General features: G+C 49.4%; 1 pseudogene; it reads right to left on the bottom strand.

Annotated features, from left to right (window-relative positions):
- Window positions 1–2,503: 2,503 nt before the first annotated feature.
- LOC144953512 (interferon-induced very large GTPase 1-like) lies at window positions 2,504–22,435 on the bottom strand (annotated as a pseudogene).
- Window positions 22,436–22,785: the final 350 nt, after the last annotated feature.

The following is a 22,785-nucleotide window of genomic DNA, read 5'->3' as shown; positions in this document are numbered from 1 at the left end:
TCTGTCCCCCTGCACCGTCGTCTGAGCCACCGCCAAATCCAAACCCCTCACCGCTGCGTTAGACAGGCCCAACAGTACACCATGCTCTGTCGTACCCACACCGAGAGATTTATGCAAGCGTAGGGGCACTAACATCTGTGACCTCGGCGGTACATGTACCCTCTGGGTAGCCATCGCCTGCTCCGTCGCACAGGCCGTGCGTAGATTGCTAGGGGAGGACAAAAACGCTATGCGGCGGCCAGACGGAAGCTCGATGCAGCCCTGATCAATGAGGATCTTGATCAGCATTTTGGCTAAAAAATCCGTTCCCAACAAACATGGGACTGCAAGAGATGATGAGACCAAGACTGGCCCTGACAACTTAATATCCCCAATGCAAATACCCACGCGGATTTTACCCACAATGCCAAAAGATCCTCCGTTTGCCGCGTAGCATGGAACGTCTACTTGGAGCAAAGGACGACATTGAACAGGAAGTATATTATAAATAAGGTCGGAAATGATCATTGTTGACGCCCCCGTGTCAACCAAAAACCCGAACCTCGACACCCTCAATTGATCCCGTAACCACGGACGAGCCGGCCGACGCAGCCACCACCCTATGGGCCAGCTCAGACCATTGACCTGGTCCAAGCGCCCGTACAAACCTTCCTCCCCTCACTGAACCGGCACCCAAATCCCGTGGACTGTCAGGCGCAGCGCGGTGACTCGTGTGCAACGTGTGAGTGGGCCAAGCATGTGTGGTGCCGCGACTTGCTGGAGACTGTTGGGATGACTTGGGACCTTGGGCGTCGCCTGGCCGAGGTCCTATGGCGCGCTGACGCGGAGCCCGGCACCCAGAAGCAACGTGGCCCCGGAGGCCGCAGTTGTAACATGTGACGAGGGCCGACGCTGGTTTCGGTTGCTCCAGCTTGCGCGCCGTGTGCTGGGGCGACCGACCTCCCGACCTCCTGTGCCAGCGCTAAGAGCTTTTCCGTGACCATGGCATCTATGCCTTCACTGTCTATGCGAGGGCCAGCAGTACAGTGCGATAGGCGAGGGGAGTTTCCTTCTCTCCCTTACGGCGATCGTGAAAATGGTGTCGACTGGCAGATGGCGGTCCGTAAACCCTGGCCATCAGCTGAAGTGCTGCGTGCAGTGTAGAGCGGTCAGACTGTTGGATATATGACCCTTTTTCCAAAATTCACATTAAGAATAATTCTGCCAATACTTTTTTTATATAATCACTCGCGGGGTCGCTGGGAGCACAAACAAACGGACCCCCCCCTCCTCGAGCAGCTGCCTTGTCACGGTCGCAACCGGAGATGAACCATAAGAGATAATGACACCCTCCCCTCCCACCAATGGAAAGGGTCAGTCATAAAGTAATAAAAACACACACACACGCCCCCAGCCCCGGACGAAGGATAACAAACAGGCGTTTCGTTTTGGTTAACTTTTTCATGTTTCTTCTAATAACGAAAATCCAAAACTTAGCGACAAAGATTAAGTGAACATTACCGTAGTACGCCTCACACTCACTCCAAGTAAAAACCAGGCTACAATCCACATCAGTGGATTATTATTTCCCATTCATTATTTTAATACTAATGTCATGTATTTGTATCTTTATCTATGCGACCAAGTCAAAACAAATTCCCTAACCTCGGGATATCATAGAATAATACTAATAATAACTCGAGAACAGACAGCACAAGCCCAGGATGCAGGCAGTGGAAAGAGGGTTAGTAAAACCCTATGAAATACATAATAATAATAATGCTAGATCACAAATCTTGAATAAACACATACCAAATAATAATTATGAAGAATTAGACCAAGGGTCATCTAGAAGAATTAAAGGCGAAATAAGTCAGTCATACCTAACCAAGATGTAATGTACTCCATAAGAAAAGAGCCTCCCAACCGCCTTTGTCTTCCCGCAGTACGTGATAGCAAGATTGCACACACAAGCAAAGAACATCTCCCCATAAAGAAATCAAACCACGATGGAAATACTGTGAACACGGCTACAACATACCTAGAGTAACTTACAAATCAAAACTACAAGTAATATTATAAGAGGTAAAGTGAGTTTCATTTTAACTTCCAAACAGAAAACGGAAAGTTTGTGTGAGACAGAGTCACACCCACCGCGGGAAGACGGAGAAATCCCCCTCCTTCCAAGTTAATAATTAAAGGGTGAAGGGGTCTGAGGGGATGCACGAGTGGGGGAATCTGGGGCAGCTGCTTCGTTTGAAGAACTTATATTATCCCAATTAATCAGAACACACACACACGGACACGCATGCAGCTGTGTCCACAAGCGGATGAACGAAAACAAAGAATGGTTGCGGTCTTTTGTAAGAAGGCGTGCCAAGCAGAGATTTTTCAGATATAACCAGAGACGCGGCTATACATCGACACACCACCGAATCCAGAAGAAGCTTGCCAGCAGAAGAAGACTGCAACTCATCAAGGATGGCGAGGCTCGCTGAGTAGCGACATGCTATGCAGTGCGAGTTCAGCGCCAATAGAAGAAGTATCGCTCCACCGAGCCGCTGCAGTGCGAGTGAAGCTGACGATAATTCTCGCGCCAAACGTCGATCAAGCCAGCATCGCCAGAGAACCCGGAGCCGTAGAGCGTGCACAGCCGCGCCGCCCAGTGCCACCGAGCACAGGTGACAGCTTGCCAGCGGACGAGTGGACGAGCGACCGAGCCTCTTCAAGGCCAGCATCGTGCCCACAGCTCATCCAGCGGTGGAGAGAACGTCAGCTAACGTCAGACACGCCCGAGCGAAAGCGAACTCCTCCGAAGCCGTTCGTATGATACGCCCTCCCCCACACTCACAAATGCACGACGTGCCCGGCGTCTGCTTAATACAAGAATTTACCAAGGAGACAATCCAACACACCCACACAATGGAACCAACCCTTGCCAATCATAAGACGAATAATTATAAAAGTGCATGAACCATCAGCTGGCCGCGAAGGCATCGCGGCTCATCGAGTGATAAGAATACGTCGTTTATAAGTGCATTAGTCGTTTTTTTTTCTTATTTGGTTTTATTTTATTTTTAATCGCATAAATTACCAATAGATTAATCGATGTGAACTAAACTTTTGAAACCTTCGTCACGAATCTACACGCTCACAGAGAGAATATCGTGTTAACCCTGTTTTCTTTTTTCATAGAATCTTGTCCACGAATTAATTAAAACTTAGCCAAAGAAAAAAATCTCCCGTAAGAGGACACGTACACCGTCGCACACCATTGTTCCTAGACATTTCGTTAATGATCTAATCTTGCTGATGAATCTATTGACATATACTTTTGCCTTCGGGATGTAATAATTTGCTTATTGCCTTTTATTTTGAATATCGTTGCATGCCTGTTTTAAGAACTCTCCCTATCGTCGTCTATGCTCGTGTCACGCGGTGGAATTAATTATATGTTCGGTGGCCAAAGTGAAACAACACAATCATTGATGGTTAGATGTACTGCTCAATGAGGGAAATTTCCCCGATGGTACCGTGGATGATTCCAAGCATGAGAGTTCGCATATTAGAGTGTCATGTTTTGTTTAGAATTAAAATTTCTTAACACAGAAGTGTATGAGTGTTTTTTTCCTGAGTTCATGCGTAACAATCTTATTTATAAGAACTGTATCCTGCGTTGAGATTTGAATTCTGAAACCTGACGTAAACACACTAAGATATAATCAGTAAATGTTTAAGCAAGTGGTGTTCATTCAGACGCTGTCTTTCAGACAGACCTATTTTTCACCTGAGGACGGCTGCTTGCGTTGTGGCCGAAACGTCGAGAGAATTGTATTTTATTATGTTTTATTTTTATTATTTTATTATTTCCCTTCTATGTGACTTTACCGAGAGAACCAAGAAGAAGAAGAATTCTATTATCCCGATTGATGATACGACCATGGGCAACGAAACTAAGCCTAATTATCATAACTACCCACACGAGCATGATTGCATATGTAATATCTTCAATAATGGCGGGAGACGAGTTGACGGGGCAGCACTCTTTTATTCACAATGGTTGCACACGTAACAGTCCCAACCGAGATAACACCTATCTCTCACGTGCCTGACTCGGCCACGTACTCCGTCTTCCCCGTGGGGTACGCGTACCTATCTCTGCCTCGACTCAGGCTCTCTGGCTACGCTCTCCCCACGGGGAGCTATCAGACCCCTACACACACTCGGCTCGGGCCGTACTCAGTCTCCCCCGTAGGGTACGCGTGCCTAGCTCTGCCTTGACTCAGGCTCTCCGGCTACACTCTCCCTACGGGGAGCTATCAGACCCCTCTTGTCAGACTACGGGTCTCGACCACTGGGCTACACAGCCCGAGCCCTTACAAGGGCGTCGGACCCTGAATCCCAAGGCCTCGCCTCTGAGCCTCTCAGAACCCCGGCCCTTACAAGGGCAGCAAGGCTAGGGGTCCCAGGGCCTATCTCTTCCTCCGTCTTCCGTCTTCTCTGGTTACCAACTCCCCGAGTGCCAGCGCGCACCACCTTACATAGCCTTCCGCTCCCGAGGGGGCGGAGCCTATGCGGACCGCGATGCGAGCACCCACTCGATGTAACCAATCACCACGCGCTGCCTCACGATCCCTCCTGGCAGCGCGTATCACCACTACATGAGCACCCACTCGATGTAACCAATCACCACGCGCTGCCTCACGATCCCTCCTGCCAGCGCGTATCACCACTACACATACATTCGCATGCAATAATATGATTATCTCACTAACCAGCATAATTTATGCGCATAATTACATAAATTAGCATGTTTATTTGGTGCCTTCACAATTTTCAAATTTTCATTAAATTTTTCTTCTTTTTTAATAAATTTTTCAAAACCCGACATATACAACAAGACCTCGGAGTCGACATGAGGGTGGCCAGAGCGTCATCGTTCAGAGTCGCCGGGAGCGCACGCGGTGCCTCGGCGTCGGTCCAACCCAAAATCTCCTGGTGAGTGCGGAATCACCGTTGGAAAGCTCCCCAGTCGCCTCCTTTCACTTGAAAGGCCATTAACACGGGCAGTCGCTGCTGGAACGTCTGCTCCACTTCAGGCTGCCAACGTTCCCGCGTGGCGCCGTCGTACAGTGGTGGCCTTTTGTCCCGGTAGCAGCCCGTCCGACGCAGAGGCCACGGGTTGGTCGCGGCAGCGTCTGCCACGTAGAGATGACGTGGCGGGTGCTGATTAGAGACCTTCTCCCACGTGGTGCGCCTGGCCCCCACCACTCGGGAAGCTCGTTGGTAAAATGGTGCTAAATTCAACCTGCATCGTGGTCTCCGTGGCGGGAGCCGGCGTTTGGCGCCAATTTTCATGTCGCGGTGTGGCGCTGGCTCCCTACTTCCCTCTGTCCTAAACCTTCTTCCAAAGGAGACGAGCTAGCCTGGCCCAGCTTCGGCACAGGTCCCGACCCTCAGCCACACGAGCCCGGCCCTCACAAGGACATCGGACCTCGCTGCTCTGGGGGTCGCACCTCTGGCTTGCTCTGCCCGGCCCTCAGAAGGGCAGCAAGTCAGAGGAGTTCCAGGGTCCTGCTAGCTGGCCTTCAGTCTTCACTGGTTCTTCGTGTTGGGCTGATACGAAACCGAGCTCTGCTCTCCAGGTCTCACTTATATACGATTTTCCCCTGAGGGGCGGGGTTCTGTGGGATCACACGAGCTCCCCAGCCCCCTCCCCTCAGGAGGCCCTGAGCGTCCCTTACACAACCGCCCAGAACAGGTTTGTACCGCTTCTCCCCTAGGGCGGTGCTTTGTGAACCCCCACATGCCCCACAGCCTCCCGCCCCTCAGGAGCTCTGGCCAGGGATGACACAATCGCTCACGCCGGTAAGTATTACAAGTCAGCCGGTTTGGCGTGTGCGTACCCCGGTACCAACACCACACATGCATGCGCAGAGGCGTGCTTTTGGCGCCACGATCAGCGTAATGATAAATTTATATGTGTGATTTACACTATGAGATCTCTTTTACCAGTGGCAAAATATAATAGTAGGTGTTTACCCTTTTAACTGGTACAAAACTGACACCTTTATTCAAGGCATCATGTTTGCAATGACCACAACACAAGTAGTCATAAAAGCAAACAAAAAGAAGCAACTCTGATAAGGATGATAATATGCACTGTCCTTGAAGTTGATTGGCCCACACCCGAGACGGCTTTCTTTAGAGCCTAGTCCCCATTGGTGTAGGGCCAGATGACACTAGAAGGCGTACAACTCAAACACAGTGCAATATCAGAGTATTGAGAGCTCGGGGAAAGCATTTACACTATGAGATCTCTTTTACCAGTGGCAAAATATAATAGTAGGTGTTTACCCTTTTAACTGGTACAAAACTGACACCTTTATTCAAGGCATCATGTTTGCAATGACCACAACACAAGTAGTCAAAAAAGCAAACAAAAAGAAGCAACTCTGATAAGGATGATAATATGCACTGTCCTTGAAGTTGATTGGCCCACACCCGAGACGGCTTTCTTTAGAGCCTAGTCCCCATTGGTGTAGGGCCAGATGACACCAGAAGGCGTACAACTCAAACACAGTGCAATATCAGAGTATTGAGAGCTCGGGGAAAGCATTTACACTTTGAGATCTCTTTTACCAGTGGCAAAATATAATAGTAGGTGTTTACCCTTTTAACTGGTACAAAACTGACACCTTTATTCAAGGCATCATGTTTGCAATGACCACAACACAAGTAGTCAAAAAAGCAAACAAAAAGAAGCAACTCTGATAAGGATGATAATATGCACTGTCCTTGAAGTTGATTGGCCCACACCCGAGACGGCTTTCTTTAGAGCCTAGTCCCCATTGGTGTAGGGCCAGATGACACCAGAAGGCGTACAACTCAAACACAGTGCAATATCAGAGTATTGAGAGCTCGGGGAAAGCATTTACACTTTGAGATCTCTTTTACCAGTGGCAAAATATAATAGTAGGTGTTTACCCTTTTAACTGGTACAAAACTGACACCTTTATTCAAGGCATCATGTTTGCAATGACCACAACACAAGTAGTCAAAAAAGCAAACAAAAAGAAGCAACTCTGATAAGGATGATAATATGCACTGTCCTTGAAGTTGATTGGCTTTCTTTAGAGCCTAGTCCCCATTGGTGTAGGGCCAGATGACACCAGAAGGCGTACAACTCAAACACAGTGCAATATCAGAGTATTGAGAGCTCGGGGAAAGCATTTACACTATGAGATCTCTTTTACCAGTGGCAAAATATAATAGTAGGTAGTAGGTGTTTACCCTTTTAACTGGTACCAACTGGTACCAGTTAAAAGGGTAAACACCTACTATTATATTTTGCCACTGGTAAAAGAGATCTCATAGTGTTGTAATGCGGGCGTAAAGGGCTTGGCGGATGTGACGTCATGTGGGGGAGGAGTCAGGGTCACGTGAGAGGGAGATAGTATAGCGGTGAGACAGGAAGAGATCGAGGCAGTCGGAAAAGGGAAGAATGGAGACTGGACGAGGGTGAGGCCACGGAGGGCGAAAGCTGGGAGCAGCGAGTGCAGCCGGAGAGGCTGCGTGTGAGAGACAGCAGCGAGGCTGCTAGGGGCTACAGCAGCCAGCCTGGAGCTGCAGAGCAAGAGGGCTACGGGAGCGACAGCAGCCGGAGGGGCTGCGTGTGGGGAACAGCAGCAAGGCTGCTAGAGGCTACGGGAGCGACACGAGGAGACCAGCAAAGAGGCTATTGGCGGCGACGGGTGCGACAGCAGCGTCGGCGCCGAGCGGAGGGTCTGAGAGTGAGTCAGCCGTGTGGGAAGAGAAGACGAACCCAAATAAAGGACACTAGACCAGACATCGTGGTCGAGTCCATTTATTACAGTGTAAATGCTTTCCCCGAGCTCTCAATACTCTGATATTGCACTGTGTTTGAGTTGTACGCCTTCTGGTGTCATCTGGCCCTACACCAATGGGGACTAGGCTCTAAAGAAAGCCGTCTCGGGTGTGGGCCAATCAACTTCAAGGACAGTGCATATTATCATCCTTATCAGAGTTGATTCTTTTTGTTTGCTTTTTTGACTAACTTGTGTTGTGGTCATTGCAAACATGATGCCTTGAATAAAGGTGTCAGTTTTGTACCAGTTAAAAGGGTAAACACCTACTATTATATGTGTGATTTTATTAGTTTAAATTTGACGGAAAAACATATAGCGCGTTTTCGTACAGGGGATTAGTGTGTATCTGTGTACTTGGTCGAAACGTAAACCCAACAGTTTGTCAGTTAAAAGCGTTGCAAGGCGTGTGCAGACAGAGAGAGACAAAAATGACTTTGTAGGTAAGACACACAAATACACTCACGCACAAAGATCCCCCATATAGACTTTAGCAGATTGTTATGGCAATCGCTATTAGCGAGCAGCACCTATGAAGAAGGCTGGCATGGCACACGAGGGGGTGGGTGGCCAGCACCTTGCCCGTTTGCCTTAATCTGCTGAGTGGCAATGTTTACACATCGCACCAGATACTAATTTGAAGCCGAATTGACCTAGGGGAAACCAACGACCGGTTCAGATAATCGTGAATGGTGTTGGCCATGAGCGGGAATCAAACTCCGGTTCATTCTGCAGTGCACCAACAACAACAACCACCATTTGTCACTAAGTGGTTGTGACGTCACCACGTGATACTTATGCCAGGCTATGTGTACCTTGAGGCCACGTGAAGTGTCGAACGCCCGCTGGCAGGAGGTAACAGGGCAGACCCAGTTGCCATGGGTCGACTGACTGAGATGACTGGCTGATGCATCACATGTGCCCCCTACTGTGCCAACTTGCTGTACTTTAGCTATCCGGCGCTCCGCTCATTGTTGTGAGTATCGCTTCTCCGGCCTCCGTTGTTGTTGGAGGGCGACTGTCTCCAACTGCCTAGTAGTGTCTTTCACGAGCCTCCTCCACAGATGCCGATCTTGACACCGCTGGTAGCAGTCATCGGCAAGTCCACTCAGCTCCACATCCTCCTGTACCACATCACTTCATCTCTTCTCTAGCCCGTGCTGCGCCCGTTTAGCCCCCTCTATCTGGCCAAACAAAAGCTGTTTAGGCATGCGGTGACTGGGCATGCGGGCTACATGGCCCAGCCAACGCAGTCTTGCCTGCCGGAAGAGCTCACCGATGGGACTTTGCCCAGATCGTGCATGGATTTGTGAGCTCCTCATACAATCCAGCCGGGTTAAACCCAGGATGGATCGTAGGCAGGCCAGCCTAAATGTTTATAACTGGCAAAGATGTTACATTAGGGGGGTCCACGTTTCGCAAGCGTAGAGAAGGAAATGAATTACTGTGGCCGAGAAGACCTGAACTTCGTGCGGAGCGATAGACCAGGTAGCTTCCACACAGCGTTACACAACCGATGAAAAGATAATGCTGCTCGACTGATTCGGAGTGAGACTTCTGCTGTCAAACTGGAGCTGGTCATGAGCACACTGCCCACGTATAGGAAACTCTCCACTCTCTCCACAACTGCCCCATCACCAATTGGGAGTTGCGGGGGGTGGAGTGTCCGATGATACAAAATACCCAGGCAGGTGGTTAGTTTTGGTGGGCTGATGGTAAGGCCCCACCTCTTAGTGGCATGCTCCAGGTTCAGCAGCAGCGCCTCCAACTCCTCCTCTGAGTGAGCGGCAATTACCAGATCGGCATACATAACGTGGTTGCCCAATAGGGAGCCATCCCTTTACCACACCCGGGCATCGATTAGCCTCCCATTGTATCTGTACCAGATGGAAATTCCTCCGGTACAGCCATCAAAGGCTTCACGAACTACGTGGTCGAAATAGATGTTAAAGAATGGAGCCATAGGACATCCTGTTGCACCCCAAGGTAAACAGTGAATACCCGGGCCTGCTCACCATCATGAAGGTCCTTAATGATAGTGAGCAGAGGGTCAGGGACTCTGAAAGCACGAAGAATGACTCAGAGCCCAAGCCTACTGATGGTATCATAGGCCTTGATGGACAGAAAATATGGCATCTTTGCAGAAACCGCAAGCCTCTCCTCAGTGTACCTAGCATGGCGATGTTAAATAATCCTTGCCAGGATCTTTCCTGGCACACTGAGGAGTGAGATGCCCCAATATAGTTATTACAATCTGTGTGGTCCCCTTTCTTAAAGAGGGGGACCACCAGGGCATCCTTCCAGTCCTGCAGAACCCGTCCAGTGGTCCAGACTGTTGTTATGATGTCACGTAGGGCAGTCTGTGCACAAACGCCATCCTCCCTCAGCATTTCGCTTGGGAGATCATCTCTCCCCGGTGCCTTTGCTGGTCTCAGACTCTGGATCGCCTTTAGTACTTCAACAGTTGGCACCTTAGTGCGCTAAAACACATACAAAGATGTACAAACATACACATCAACAAAAACACACACGTGCACTCAAAACGGACACAGTGTGATAAGTGTCCTAAAATAAATATTAACCAGGGCAAGTAACACCACCTCATATCGTAGGTCATATATTTGGATACTTGTACGTCGTTTCCAGCCAATGCTTGATGCAGAGAAATAACAACACCCAAAAGTGTGCTCGCATGTTGCAGGAACGCACCATGCCCCTATTGCCTCACATGCAAGGTGGGTGGGGGTGGAGCGGTAGCGTTGTTGTTTCATGTGGATGAAAGATTACGACAAATCAACCAAACCAGCAATGCTATGGAGGGGTGTTTAATCACATGAAGTAACAATTCGCAAATAAATTGAAGCGTAAATTGAAGCCCAATCAGGTCTTAAAACTTAAGAAATACGTACATTTTTACGCCATGAACATGATTAATAAATTGATATACAAGCCATTAAAGCTATCATTAAAAAAAGAATCATACATTTTTGGTTCATCTCACAAATCATAAGATTACAATGACAATATTTGGTATCTCAAAACATGTTTGAAAAGTCCCTCTCAAAAGTTGAGCAAGGTGATTGTCCCAGTGGTGTCACGATTCTTCAGAGGTGATCTCAGGCTGGACTTGTCCAAGTTCCAATGGTTAGTTTCTTCTCCGGAGTGGGCATGGAATGGAGGTGAAGGATGATGATTCTGGCGAATGGGTGCCTATGCATTACGGAGCTGGGGCCTTTGTGGTGAGGATGGTTGTGACGATGAGGGTCATGGTAGTTGAGGCTGGAAGCTGAATCGAATTAAACAGATAGTGGATACAAATGCTAACTTGTACAGTGCATGTTGGTCTCCAAGGCGGTTGGTGATGTAGAGAATCACTCTGGCTGAAGTGCTGACAAAGAGTGTGTAACTGGGTTGTGACAGTGGATGCAGGGTTAATGAGTCTTGAGACACGCGAGATGGCTGGGTAGGATGCGTGGGTGTTGCATGGGTCCGTAGATAGGAGCCAGATTCGGGGTTGTTCTGGCCTGGGATGATTCCAACAGAGGCAGTACCAGAGTCCCGGCTTTCAGTCCCTGGCTCGCTCAAGGAGGCGCCAGTGGAAGCTGGGATCAGTCAGTTGGGTCGCTGTGTGCCAGCAGAGTGAGAGGGATCTAGGTAGGTCCCTTTGGGTAACTCCAGCAGTGATGGAGATACTCACAACATGAGGTGCAACGAGTCAAAACCATTACAAGGTAGAGAGTAAGTATTAGTGTACATCTAGAAAGTAAATAATTCACCGAGATCCACGTCCCTGTACGGGCTTTGCTCTTTAAACGTAAGCAACACGTACATTCTTACACCATGAACATGATTAATATATTGATATACAAGCTATTAAAGCTATAATACATTTTTTTATACATTTTCGGTTCACTCACAAAATCACAAGATTACAATGACATTATACAACAGGTTCCACACTGCCCACCAGGGATTATTTGTCTGTCTGTCGTGCATATGGGGAGGGGAGGGTGGGAGGGGTGGGGCTGGGTGGAGAGGGGAGGGTGGGGAGGGGCTGGGTGGGGAGGGAGGGGCTGGGTGGGGAGGGGAGAGTGGGGCTGGGTGGGGAGGGGCTGGTCACCGTGGTACCCGTATAAAACTCAACGTTTAACCTATACACTACACATACACGACACGACACACTACAATTATACAGGTAGGAACAACAGGTTCCACACTGCCCACCAGGTATGAGTTGTCTGTCTGTCGTGCACGAATGCGCTGTCCAACCAAGTTCATACCTGCCCACTCCGACGGAACGTGTTTTGGTATCTAAAAAATAAATGTTTGAAAAATCCCGCTCAAAAGTTAGCAAGGTGATTGACCGAGTGCAGTGACGGACATGCTTGTCTTGTCCGACACTATCACCATACAGGAGCAGAATTTGGCAAATTGATCCCCATGAATACTGGTCCTCAGGCGGGATTGTCGAGGTCATTTTAGGGGGAGAGTTGTGTTTATTATAATTTTATATAAAGAGACCTAGGTGAGAAAATATGGTGGGGAAAGTGAGAAAGTGATTTTGCCAGGTAAAACGGTTTCAGACCGATAGAGAAAATGTTCAAAAAATGAAAAGTGTGATAAAGGTCCTCGGGGTATAACAATCAAATCGATTGTGAGGTAATTATGGATGACTTTATATTATATGCGCTCAAAGTAGGAGTGTAGAGAAAAAAATATTTATAAGGATCATTTGACTCGACTGGGAATTTAGTGCGAATCGGTGTGTGAGGTTGCGTGTTTGGAGAGATTTTTTTTTTATCCCAGTAATGTTCACATAACCGTGTGCAATGTATCGCAAAGAGTCGGTGGTAAATTTCTTCATAAGATTCCAAAATAGGTTTATATTTTCTATTTTCCCGTATTTTTCTCTCAAGTTGTTTTCCACAGCGTCCTTTGTTACAAGAGCCCATTCTTCTGGGAGTTTTGCTGATTTGGTTTCATACATCTTGGCAAGTTTTTTTTTATTGTATTTAGAAAAAACAAACTTCCAAAGTGGTGGCTCCGGGTCAATGGTCTCTGGTGGAATGTCCCAAGATTTGTAATAGTCATTAACGTCAGGATAGTTCCTGTACTCATACCACTCTTCATTAGTATCCTCGTTAGCTCTTTGCCACAGACGTTGTGCATACATCGACGATCAGAGTTTCGTCACTACACTTCCTGCCGCACAGCCCTTGAGGGTAATGCATCGCTGCCCCGGTCTTGAATATCACTTCATGTGGTTTCACTGGCATTTCATCCAATAATGTGTTAAGGTTTTCTAAGCCACACAAATCTTTCATAATTTCGGAGCTCACTCGCTTAATTCCTTCACCAACTTCTTTTTTAAACTCGCTGATCTTGTCTGGGTTTTCAAGAGTGTGGGGTCCCACAACTTGAAGAACGTCAAATTTCATGACGATGTCTTTTATGAGATTAGATTTAAGTTTTTCTAACAAATCAGCCACTGTAATAGATGCAGTGTGTTCCGTTTCTTTTAATATCGCATCGTTTAATTTTTCCATGATCCCATCTAGAATAGGTTGTGCAGAGCATTGGATTTTACAGGGCTTCCCTTCTTTCGTTGAATCCCTTTGTGTGCAATGCTCTACAATGAGACCCTTTATCACTGACATAGTGCATCCGTTGGAGTCGTGGATGAAACTGGTTAAGGTGTCAAAGTTGTCTCCGTTCAGTAGGGACGACAAAATAGTCGCTTGAAGTGCTTTACGATTTGAAAGAATAATGTTTGTCCTCGTTTTCCAGACAATAATTGTCCCTAATTGTTCTTTCAGAACTGCCAAGAATGCGGGTTTAAGGCATCCATCACAAAGGGCGATAACATTTCTTTGTTTTCCATCTTCAGTTTTACACATTGATGTCAGCAAATTGCAATATGATCTTTTAATCTCTTCAAGTCGAGTCAATGGGTCGTTTTGCTTAAGAAAATGCTCGTGTTGCTTTGCGAAAGGTTCGATGGCAATGGAGCAAACATACATCTTGATGTCTATTACGAAACATTTGCTGTATTGTTTGTTATCATCGGGTGTGTTTTTCAAAATCAAATCTACGTGCTGCAGCAGTTCATCACAGTAAGCTGGCCAGTAATCTGTGGCAGCATGTGCTTTGGTTTTTATGAATTGTTTGCAATTATCAATAATGTCACTGGAGAGATTTACAATGCTGTCTAGTGCAGTTTTTTCTTCAAATGACTTTGCTTTATTATGCATTCCATTGGAGTGGGTTTTAATCGTCTCAAAATTTTTTCTTCCCATATCAGACCAAGAACAACTTTGCAACCTTTCCTTGAAGAAACTTGCGTCTGTCTTCACCAAAGAAAGCAATGCTTTTTCCATGTCACGTTTCACGTCACATTCTTGCAATGTAATTCTTTTGAGATCAGAAACCGTTTCAGACCAAATTACATTAAATATCTTCTGAAGTTGTTCTTCGTCCAATCCTTTATCTGAATGTGTGCAGTTTTCCAAGACCCTTTTAACTTTCTCGCCTATAGTTTGTTTGTATTGAGTTTCTACATTTCTGTAAGATTCTAGGCATTCATGTGTATCGATGCACTCCTTGCATTTGCTAAGAGTCTCTTTTGACACCACAGAGCATAAATGTTGAACACTAATGAGACAATCCTCTGTACTTCTCAATAAGGGTGTTTTTTTCAGAAACCTTAAAATAATCTGACAAACAGTTCTCAAATATACGTTGTTGATTTATAATTTCGTCAGTCACATCTTTATCGAGACTTATTTTCAAATTTTGAAGCTCCTCATGTGATGCACGCTTTACTTGATTGGACACATTTTGCATCCAGGAAATCATATTCATACGAAGATTTAATTCCCATCCTGTATATGCAGTGCATAACGTGTTGTATGCTTCAAGAACAAGAAAGTTCTGGAAATGGAAGACGTATGTTTATTTTTTCATTGCAGTCCACATCGTCTTTATCCATGTGTAATAATCCTTCTGAGACGGCTTCGGAATCGGTCCTCTTTATTTTCACTTCCACAATACACTTCACTCACACACTCTCCGTTGCTGGCAGACGACAGAGAGCGGGCAGACTTCACACAGTTCCCACCGCGCACGTGGCACCCAGAGCCCCTGTACACGCGTGGCTCTCGCTCTGTTCGTTCCCCAGTCTGCTCTCGATCGTTCTCTCTCACTCCCTCTTAATCCCTTCGTCACGTGGTCCCCCCAGCCAATCCTCCATGGACAGCCTTGACCATTCTCGATGGTTCCCTGTCAATCCCGGGACCACGCCTCTCATCCGGCTCCCCATTAGCTGGGGCCCCGAATGGCTAGGCCAATCACTCCTGATGACATGCCGTGATCACGCTGGGGCCATGCTTCCTATCTCAACCCTTATTGGCTACAAAGCAGGACCGGCAAGCCAATCCCCACGTGAACCCTCTATGGCTGTTATTACATCACCCCCCCCCACCCCCCGGTGAAAAAAATTAGCCGTCTCGGCTGGGAAAAGGGTGATGAACCAATTCCGACATCTTATTAGGGCACCAAGGTGCGTTTAACAATACGAGGGTGAACCGGCGTCCCCGCGCCTAACAACATTTAAAACAGTCACCCATGAAAAATCACAACATACATTAGGGCGCCCCTGCAGCGCAGTAACGACAGGGAATTTAGCGAAACGATCAAACGTTAACAAAACGGAAGAGATTTCGACCGCGTACGCGACGCGGGACCCTCTCCGCTCCCAGCGCATAGTCGCTTTGCTTCCGGATGGACAGGAGGTGGTAGGCTCGAAGAAGAAGTAGGTTGTTGGTGCTTGGTCATGTCCAGGGCAGGCCCCGTTGGAGGGGGGGCGGCTGGGGCTTCTTCAGCCCTCAGAACCTATTCATCTGTAGGAGGCACAACACAGTCCGCCTTGGGATCAACGGGTGTGGCAATCGGCGTAGTTGGCTCGGCAGAACCCGGCAGGTCAATTAGTGGGGATGAAGGGCCGACACGCGCGTCAACATAGGGTTTAAGTCGCGAGGAGTGAACATACCACCGCCATTTTCCGTACTGAACGCGGATACTTTGCGAGTTCCGAACATCTACCAGCGTCACAGGCCCCCGCCACGGCCTGTGCAGTTTGGGGGATGTGCCCGCCGGTACCTGGGGGCAGTGGAGCCACGCCAGGTCCCCCACTGACCAAAGCATGCGAGTATGCGATCGACGCGCATACCGTTCTTTCCTTGCCTGGGCACGGGCCGTCGCACACCGGGCAGCCTCTCGCGCCTCCGTTACTCATTAAAGCGAATCACGCACGTGGTCAGGCAAGGAGCGGGACGGTCGTTTACCCGGCTTACCCAGCTGCACATCGATGGGTGGAACATTTTCACGGCCATACATCAAAAAAAATGGTGAGTATCCCGTGGACGTGTGTGGAACCATGCGGTAAGCCGCTAAGACGCCTGGTATGTGCAGGTCCCAATCGGTTTGCTTTTCACTGACCGTGTGACAAAGCATAGCCGAGAGGGTACGGTTGAATCGTTCCACCATACCATCTGTTTGTGGATGGTATGGAGAAGTGCGAATTTTCTTCGTACCCAGCGCGTCACAAACTTCCTTAAGCAATTTAGAAGAGAAATTCCGCCCTTGATCTGTGAGCAGCCTCTCAGGTGCCCCCTTGTCCATGACATACCCATTCAAGAAAGCGTCGGTAATGGACGCTGCCGTTTGGTCGGGCAGAGGCCAGGCCATCGGCCATCGAGAAAAATATTCCACCCCGACCAGAAGGTATTTATTGCCCCTAGCCGACGGGGGAAACGGGCCCAGAATATCGAGAGCAACCAATTCGTTGATACGGGACACCTCAATGGAACGTAACGGTGGTACATAGGGGTTCCGAGGTGGCTTCCTCTTCGCACAACCCTGGCATGAGCGGACAAAGTCATTGACGTCTGCCGTCATACCGGCCCAAAAGAAATCCTTCTGCATCGCGGCCAAAGTCTATTGGACGCCGAGGTGCATCAACTTATCAGCGTGCAGAGCACGGAGCAGGTCGTAGCGAAGCGAAGTAGGCACCACCAAGCGTGGTCGGTCAGACAACCCGTCGGTACACATTAACAATCCCGACTTGCCTCGGAACATCTGCCACTTCCAGCCCGCCAATTGAGATTTTTGTTTGCCTATCAATTTCCGTAGCGGAGACAGTGAGGCATCAGCCTCCTGCTCACGTAACCAGACCGCGTGCGGCAGCCGTAAGGTATCATCGGTGTCCACCGACACCTGCTGGTCGTCCTCCTCCGCTTTAGCCCCTGCGTCGTCCTCATTCGCTATCGCCCCCATAACCGGACAGGGCGAGGTGGGCGGTGCCGCACAGCGGTGCGTGCCCGTCAGGCAAGCGCACGGAGGAAGGGGCGGCAGCCTTGAGAGCGCGTCAGAGTTCGCGTGACGGGCCCCCTTTCGGTATGTAATATCGAAGGAAAATTCCTGTAACGATTCCAACCACTGAGCCAATTGGCCTGATGGTTGATCCAATTTCAAGGAGTATTGCAAAGCCGCATGATCAGTGCAAACTAGGAACTTCCGTCCATACAGGTACGGCCGGTACAATTGAACAAAGTGGACAATTGCCAAAAGTTCTCGTCTTGTCACGCAATAGCGCATTTCCGCAGGGGATAGAACCCTGCTGCCGTACGCCACCACTCGCTCAACCCCGTCCTTACGTTGCGACAAAACGGCCCCAATGCCCATATCACTAGCATCCGTGTCAAGGATGAACGGCTGTGAGAAGTCAGGGTAATCTAGCGTAGGCGCCGTGGCGAGGTGGTCCCGAAGTGCCACAAAAGAACTTTCCTCCTCCGCTCCCCATTTAAACCTTTGATTTTTGCCAGTCAGAACGTGTAATGGTTTTGCTAACGTCGCAAAGTTCTTAACGAAGCGGTGATAATAGGAAGCGAACCCAATAAACCGCCGAACATCACCCACTGAAGTGGTGTAGGCCACTCTCGTACACATTTGATTTTCAGAGGGTGAGTGGACACGCCGTCTGAACTGACAATATGACCCAAGTAACGGACGGAGTGTTGCAGAAGGTGGCATTTTTTAGGTTTAAACTTAAGGTCAGCCGCGCGCATTCTTTGAAAAACCGTCTCTAGGCGTTGGAGGTGTTCCTCGAACGTGCGGCTGAAGATAATTATATCGTCTAGATATATGAGGCACGTTTCCCACTGTAGTCCAGCCAACACCAATTCCATGAGCCGCTGAAACGTCGCCGGCGCCGCATTCAAGCCCATAGGCAACCGATTAAATTCAAAAAGACCGTGCGGCGTGCGGAATGCCATTTTGGCCTTCGACTCATCGTCGAGGGGAAGCTGCCAGAAACCCGAGGACAGGTCAAGGGTGGAAAAGAATTTAGCACCCGATAAAGCATCCAATGAATCATCCTTCCTCGGTAAGGGGTACGCATCCGCCACCGAAATTTTTTTCAACCGGCGGAAATCAACGCAAAATCTCGTACCACCATCCTTTTTCTTAACCAGAACGACGGGCGCGCCCCAAGGGCTGTTGGACGGCGAAATAATATCCGCCGCCAGCAATTCATCTACCGCTCCGCGCACGTGTTCCCTTTCCGCCGGGCTCATGCGATGAGGGTGCATACAGATGGGAGGTGCCGCACTGGTGTCAATATGGTGCGACAAAAGCGACGTGCGGCCGAGGTCCAAATCATTTCTGCTGAAAACATTAGTGTACCGTAGCAATAGTGAACACAGGGCGTTCCTTTGTTCATTCGACAAGGAAGAATTCTCTCCGCATAAATCTGCGATCCAGCGTTCTTGTGAACGATCGTGCGGAGGCCCACCCGCGGGCATCCGAGCGCGCGGCGTTTTGTCACAAGCGGCGAAATCGGTAGTGGCGTGAGCCAGCACCGATCCCTCCTGAACAACAACGCGGTCAGGTCCCCCATTTAACACCTGTATGAAAGGTGCTTGACCTGGTCGCACGATCGTTTGTGCCGCCGCCAAAGAAAAAGATTTAGATACCAAATTCTATGGGGATAAAAGCACGCCCTTCGCATCCCTTCCCATTCGAAGGGGTTTTCGATAACGCAGCGGAATTAGCATTTGCGCTCCCGACGGAACCTCCACCGTAGCAGCAACCACGGCAGTAACTGCGTTACCTGTAGGTGCGTTGGCCAACAGGGAAGGCAGGAACGCCATTCTACGACCCCCCGGCAATTTCAAACAGTCCTGGTCGACCCGTATTCTCAGCGGCATCCGGCGCAGGAAATCAGTACCGAGTAAGCATGGAACAGCTAGCGAGGAGAGATTAACACAGGTCCTGCGGCGGTAATATTTACGATAGCGATGCTCACATCTACCTGACCACAGATACCCATGCTTCCCCCATTTGCGGCGACACACGCGTCATTTAACCTGCGTATCCGCGACGTAGGAATGGACAACAAATGGAAAATAACATCTGAAATGATGCTAGCAGACGCGCCCGTGTCCACCAAGATACGGACGTCAACGTCGTCGATGGTACCCCGTACCGTCGACGAGCCCGACGCCGCAGCCACAACCCTGCGAGACAATTTTTTCCACTGTGTAGCAGAGCGCGTAAATGGAGCAGGGGAAGTAAATGTATCCTTAGGAGTGCAAGAATGAGTGCGAGTGGATGAGTGATGTGATAAGACCTGCCGGGTGTCCGATTTGTGCCGACTCGCCCGAGGTTGTTGCAGCTCCACAGCAGGTGGAGGAGATGGAGGTCCCCTTGGCGGAAGAGGCGACAGCAGAGGTCGGCAGCGGCAGTCACGGGCGAAATGGCCCCGTCTGCCGCACTTGAAGCACGCGGCCGATGTCGGCCGGCGGTCGGACGACCCGGCCCTTGCGCATGGACGGCCCGTGTAGTCGCCACGCTGGTCGCGCAGCCGCCGTCCCGGAATCCTATGCGGAACAGCAGCAGCCAGCATGTCGTCGTCGCCCGAGTCTTCGGAGCAGTGGACCACCAGTCGTGGAGACCACCCCAAAGGCGGCCCGTCGATTTCGGGTTTCCCCGTCCATGCCGCCATCTGGTCCCAACGCTTAATATTAAATTTAGCGTCCAGGCAGCGTGCCACCCATCGCGATGTAAGCGGTTCGTGGCCGCACACAGGTAGCGAAATGTTGAGCTCCTGAGCCAACTCCAGCATACGGGAAAGGATGAGAGGATCCAAATGATCGGCCGTCGCGTCGGGGTAGGCAGCCATGGCCAGCGCCATCAACGCCCCCCGATAAGCCAACGGCGATTCCTCTGATGCTCGGCGACGCGACATAAATTTCCTGGTGGCTGACGTCGGTGGGTCATAAAATTCCGCCATCTCTACGAACGCGTCCCGCAGTGTCTTCTTCTTGGACGCCGGGATGGAGCGGAACACCCCCAGAGAAACATCATCAAGCAGTGCAGGTAGCGCTCCCAGTGCTTCATCCTCCGTCCAGTTGACGGATCTAAAAGCTGACTCGAAGCGCCACGTAAAAGCACTCCAATCGCCCCCAGCGATAAATTCTTTAATTTGTGGAAGGCGATGTCCACGGTGGCAAGCGCGCGCCGCGAGCGTCTCCGACTGCCGTTCCTGCTCTCCACCCGTTGCAGGCAAAATGGCGTCCGGCGGCCGCGTGGCGGTAGGCGCGCCCAAAATGGCGCCCGACGGCTCCAGCGCAGCCGCCCCACCCAAAATGACGGCGTCCTCCCGCGTGGCAGGAGTAATGGCGGACGCGGATTCCTTTGCAGGACCCCTTCCCGCGGCGTCCAGCTGTTCGGCGATCTGGCGACCCGCGGCTGGCGAGGACGCCACCGCGGTCACCAGGTTGAGCAGAATGGCGCGTAATGACTCAATCTGCTCCGCCATCAGCCGCCACTCGTCTTTCGTTCCTGCGGTGGTCGCATCTTCCCCCGGTCGACGCTGAGAGGCGTCGAGGAGAATATTATCAGCAGGCGGCATAGGGGCTGTAGCTCCCAACAGCTCATCTTCATCCGTCTCGACCTCTTCCTCCGATAGAGGCACGGGCAGGTTCTTTTTTCTGGGGTGCTTGGACATCTTGACGATCGTCCAAACAGTCGCAGAAGCACTTCTGACACCAGTGTAATAATCCTTCTGAGACGGCTTCAGAATCGGTCCTCTTTATTTTCACTTCCACAATACACTTCACTCACACACTCTCCGTTGCTGGCAGATGACAGAGAGCGGGCAGAATTCACACAGTTCCCACCGCGCACGTGGCACCCAGAGCCCCCGTACGCGCGTGGCTCTCGCTCTGTTCGTTCCCCAGTCTGCTCTCGATCGTTCTCTCTCACTCCCTCTTAATCCCTTCGTCACGTGGTCCCCCCAGCCAATCCTCCATGGACAGCCTTGACCATTCTCGATGGTTCCCTGTCAATCCCGGGACCACGCCTCTCATCCGGCTCCCCATTAGCTGGGGCCCCGAATGGCTAGGCCAATCACTCCTGATGACATGCCGTGATCACGCCGGGGCCATGCTTCCTATCTCAACCCTTATTGGCTACAAAGCAGGACCGGCAAGCCAATCCCCACGTGAACCCTCTATGGCTGTTATTACACATGCACTGAATTCTGGCAACGTGTAAATGTTTCCCAACTTTGAACGTTTTTTACATTTTTCTAGGAGGTGTTTTTTTAGTTTCCATACCTCATCACTATATGTACAACTGACCCGAGCCATAGAGGAACCGCCAGCCCAGAGTCCAGGGATGTACCATTTGTCGTTTTCTGCATCATAATCTATAACATCTGTGAATTGTTTATAATACATCGATTTTTCTTCCATTTTTGCAGCCGCCTCAGTCATATCATTCAGTATCTGAAGAAGACGTTCCTGGTCCTTTTTAGTCTTCTCATGAGACGCCTTCACTATTCTGATGAACAAACACACAGCTGGGTTTCTTTCCACCTTCAGTCATTCTCAAAAGGCGTGAACAACAATCTGCAGAATGTCTTTCATTTCTTCTGCATTTTCCATCTTGACATTGAGAATTGTAGCATTGCTGAGACCAATAGCCAGTGTTGCTAGCTCATTGTCATGCTCATAGCTGTTTTCTAGTGTTGTCAGCTCAAGAGCTTTTAACCCTCCTGTGTCGATCACCAGGATGAACTCAAACCCGAGCTCTTCTGTTAATTCATTGTCAATGCGGAGGAGCTGCATGAATGCGCCGCGTGTGTATCGACCAGAACTCACTGCGAACTGCAGCCCAAACATGGTGTTGAGCAGCGTGGACTTCCCCGAGCTCTGCACGCCCAGCACAGACAGCACAAATATGCGGGGGTCTCGTTTCAGAATGTTGTGTAATTCTCCTAATAGAATGTTGTTTACTTCTCCGAACACGTCTGTGTCCCAGTCAATGGGAATGCAGCCAGCGTCTCCATCTAGGAGCTCCATGGGAAATCCATCAAGAAACAAATGTGCCATACGAGCTGAAAGGTTTTTGTGATCTAGATGCATCTTGCACTCTTTAGATGCTTCATAGATCTGTGCAACTTCACGAAATAAATGCTCCAAACCAACTGTAGACAAAGACGACTTCATATTTGATGGCTGAAGCTCTTTGCTTATGTCATGAGCACCACATGCATTGACGTTTTTATTTTCTTCACGCATTGTTCTTCTTGTTTTATCATTCAGTTCAAGTTCCAGCCCATGTATGAACAGTTTACACTCTTCTTCATCAAATTTTGAAATGTTTGAAATAAATTCTGTCATTGTTGGTGTAATCTGTTTCATTTGTTCAATGCGGAGATTTTGTTTTTTCGTTCTCAATTGGTTCATATATTCAGGACCGCTTCCTTTTTTCAACCGGCAAAATTCTTTTTCTGTGTCTGACCATTGGTGCCACAACTTTTCACCTTGACAAGGAAAACAATTTTCACGGACATCTT

The sequence above is a fragment of the Lampetra fluviatilis genome, chromosome 77, assembly GCF_964198595.1.
Source record: "Lampetra fluviatilis chromosome 77, kcLamFluv1.1, whole genome shotgun sequence".
NCBI lineage: Eukaryota > Metazoa > Chordata > Hyperoartia > Petromyzontiformes > Petromyzontidae > Lampetra > Lampetra fluviatilis.
This window is presented reverse-complemented; position numbering and strand designations above follow the sequence as displayed.